The 4181-nt window shown below is 36.4% G+C and overlaps 1 pseudogene; it reads left to right on the forward strand.

Annotated features, from left to right (window-relative positions):
- The first annotated feature begins 327 nt into the window (after nt 1-327).
- LOC109115515 (ABC transporter G family member 22-like) lies at nt 328-1803 on the forward strand (annotated as a pseudogene).
- The last annotated feature ends 2378 nt before the right edge of the window (nt 1804-4181 follow it).

Consider the following 4181-nt stretch of genomic DNA (forward strand, 5'->3'; position numbering starts at 1 on the left):
CATACGATGCTCTCCTTTCCTATACAGTTGCTCTTTTTTGATATTTCTTCAAAAAAGTTGCCCTCTTTTAGTTATTATCTAAAGTGTGTTTCTTTAATTGATATTAAGGCCGAAAAGCTACCCTTATCGGCTAGAATCCCTAAAAAAAAGGGAAAATCTATGATATGGAAAAAGAATCTTTTCCATATCATATCAGGTGAGATGGACCAATTAACAATCAACTTTCTATTTCGGTGAATGCAGGTTATCGTAGGTAACCGGTTTCAAAAACAACATTTAAAATCACATTTGATAACAGAAAATCATTTAAAGATAAGAAAGACGTTAATGTTCGCCGTTAAATGTCACCCTCCCCCTACTTCCCTCCGTAAACGATCAACCTACTCGGTTACCTCTATAACATCATCTGCGGAGAGCAATGGCTTCAGAGAAGAAGCTCTTGAACCTAATGCGGGAGATCAAAGTTCAAAAATTAGTCCTCAACATCTCCTGGGTGAAAGTGGAGATCGTCTCACTAGAGTCACGAAGGTGTTGGAGCAGCAGAGTGGGCAGACCCTCATTTTCTCAAAGGCTAGGTACACCGTTCGATCTTTTGGTATAAGATGTAATGAGAGCTAATCCTTAAAGTAGAGTGCTTACTTACCCAGAGTTCCTTTGTTATTGTAGTAATTGAAAGCTAATCCTTTCATCCTTGGAGATGATAATTCGAGCACCATGGTTGGAGCATCGGCAATGAAATCCTGCTCAACCCATCACTTCTTTTCCTAGATGAACCAACCTCTGGTCTAGACTCAACTACAACTCTTAGCAAAATAGTTCAAATGATACACAATGTTGCAAAGGTAATAAACCACAACATTTCTTATTTTCTTTAATTTAGAGAACACCCTTCCTTGAATTTTAGTGTGGGGTTTTGTAGGCTGGAAAAACAGTAGTGAGTACAATTCATCAGCCATCAAGTAGACTATTCAACAAGTTCGACAAGTTAATTCTCTTGAGAAGAGGCAATTCATTGTACTTCGGAAAAGCCTCTGAAGCTATGCTATATTAATCTTCAATTGGTTGCTCTCCTCTGATAGCTATGAAACCAGCGGAGTTCTTAATTGATCTTGCAAATGGGAACATAAATGACAAATCAATCCCATCTGTTCTAGAGGATAAAATCTTACTTGGAAGCCAATTTCCTGAAAACAAGATGGAAGGCCATACCCTATGGACATCCAAGAGGTTATAAATTGATCATAAGGCTAATCTTATGTCTGCTTATTTGATTCTTTTACTTTTTCATGGAATTCCTTCAAATATATCTGCATTCTGCCTTCTCTGTAGTATCTTGTAGGTGCTTATGAAACAAGGATTTCAAACATAGAGAAGCAGAAGCTTCTGAAACCTATGATGGTTGATAGTGAGTCAGAGATACAGGGAAGGTCACATTCAAGAGATTGGGAAGCATCCTGGTGGGAGCAGTATTCAATTCTTTTCAAGAGAGGTCTGAAAGAGAGGCACCATGAATATTTAAGTTGTTTACGAGTCACCCAAGTTGTATCCACTGCGATAATAATAGGACTCCTCTGGTGGCATTCTGATGCTTCATCTCCCAAAAGGTTGCAAGATCAATGAAGTATATATTAAAAGTATCTTCCTAGTCCTATTCTGCTCTAGATGCTACTCTTTCAAAGTTGTTCAGTCAATAACAACCAAGAAGGCTTGCAGATAGGACTATTGTTCTTCATTTCTGTATTCTGGGGATTCTTTCCTGTATTCACAGCCATCTTCACATTTCCACAATTCAATAATTTGTAATTTAACAGACATATGGACCATTTCAATTGATTGAGAAGGGAGAGGGAACAACTGTTGGATGTTTGATTGAAGAAGTTCGACCAGAAGAGTGAGGGAGACAAATAGCCTATTGTGAGGGAGAAGAAGTTCAACCAGAAGAAGAAGAAGAAGAAGAAGAATATACTTGTGATCGAGAGTGAACTGGGAAGAAGATATGAATGTAATGGAGTATTCGGTTAATGAATAAGTTAAAACTCTTTTAAATTTTAATTAACATATAAAAAGCCAATTACTAGTTACTTAAATAAACCTGGTAACTGCTGTATACGTGGCAGCAGTACATGTTTTCGATATGATATGGTTTTCCATATCATAGTCGGACCCAAAAAAGAGAATTCATTTAAGATCTATCATATAGTAGAGTCCGAAAGAGGCAAACTCATAGCCACTTTCTGCTATCCACAAAATCTAAGAAGAAAAACAAAATGGAAGAAAAACAGTTTGGTGATGGTGGCCACAAAGAAAATTGTGTTTACAGGAGAATGAATAAAATAGGAAAGTTACATCAAATGGGAACAAAATCAGAATCCTCACGTAATCTGTATAGAGATGCACATACATGACCGTTTTAGTAGGAGAATGCAGCGAATTTGCCCCTACACAATTATGTGTATTCTCCAAAAATAAAAACAAAAAAGAAGGAAAAGATGAGGAAATAAAGAGAAAGAAGTGGGTTCCTAATCTGTCACGTTTCTTGTGAATTGAGTGAAGACATGTAAATTTTAAAGCCAAATAAATGGGCTTAATTTACATGGCAGGTTCTAAATTAATATGGGCCTCCATAGGTCTAAGGCCCATGTCTACATAAACATGACCATGGCCTGGAAATCCAAGTGTACTAAGTCCAGTTAGGCCCATCTCCTATTGTAATAGGGTGGTCCCATTGGCAAGACCACTAACTCCTATATAATGGTGCATGTATGGATTTAACCCTAACCCAAGATCCCACTTACATGAGATTGGTTAGCAAAGTGAGCTTAGGTGGCAGCCCTAATTGTAGGCTATAAATAGCCTTGCCTAGAAAGAAACAGTCATTTTTTTTTCATACTCATATCACAAGAAGCTCTCACACACCAACACTTGAGGATTGAAAAAAACCACAAGCTCCTATAAACTCCAACAACTTCAAGATTAAGAGAGAAGAAAGAAGAGAAAAGCTTCTTAGTTCTCTACAACAGACTTGGATTTAATCTCTCCTAAGAAGATCGAGTCACTATAAAAAGGCCTTTCTTAGAGAAACATCCTTTACAGTCGATCAAGCACGAAGCCTAGAGTGAAGAAATTTACGTTGACTATTCAAAAGCACCAAAATCAATGAAATCTACATCAGCACTTCAAGAAGTATGAGAAACACATCAACTGCCCTCGTCTTCACTGAATTCGACCATTAATCAGAGATTGTTCATGTCATCGAGCAGAAATCAAAGAGAATTCAAATCCCTTGTATTTCTTTATTACAATTTTTTTTGTAATTTGTCCCCATTTTTTGTGTTAATCAAATACACGAAATTTGTGTCGATATTGAGAAGTGGGTCAGGCATGATGAGGTGTTCATATGAGAAAGAGAGAGGAGGTTGATGAGGTGGCTTCTTGAGAGAGCAAGGAAGACTTAAGCAAAGAAGGGTTGAGAGTTAATGGTTGGGGTAAGGGAGAAAGGAGAGGCCATCTAATGGCCTCAACTACTTTTATATATATATATATATATATATATGTAAACATAAATATTGTTTTATACTTAGTTTATATTTTTTTTTAGATTTTTATTTGTAAAAAATGCTAAAAATTGTAATTTATGGCTCAAAAAAGGTTTTTTTTGGCGAAAATAGTGGGGCAAAGCACCTACGACTCCTTGGGATGCATAAATCTTGAAATTTCACCTAAAATAAAAAAAGAAAGATCACCCCCAATTGAACATCAGAGTACTAAGTTATGACTTCTATAAGTTTGCACATATATTATAACCCGTGGCTCGATGACCAAGTCAAATGGGTCAATGGTTCAACTGCCTGAGTTGAATATTTATTTACCAAATCAATATTATTTAACCAAACCACGGGTTTCAGCAACATCAAACCCGGAATCAAGACTGAGTGACGATTTGAATAGTTCAACTACCTAGATCATCAGAAAGTTAAAAACACTGAATGAAATGAAGGGTGTCGGATCAAATTTTGTTGGAAGATTGCTGGAATGGGTTTTATTGGGAGCAGATCCCAACTCAAGACGAAATTGTGTTGTGTTTCATTTCTTCTGTTAAGGCCTGTTTTTTTTTTATATTATTATTATTGAAATTGACTATTAATAGCTTTCTTTTCAGATTTCCTTTTCACAAAATTGTC

The sequence above is a fragment of the Nelumbo nucifera genome, chromosome 6 (genome assembly GCF_055504915.1).
Source record: "Nelumbo nucifera cultivar China Antique chromosome 6, China Antique-T2T, whole genome shotgun sequence".
Lineage (NCBI taxonomy): Eukaryota > Viridiplantae > Streptophyta > Magnoliopsida > Proteales > Nelumbonaceae > Nelumbo > Nelumbo nucifera.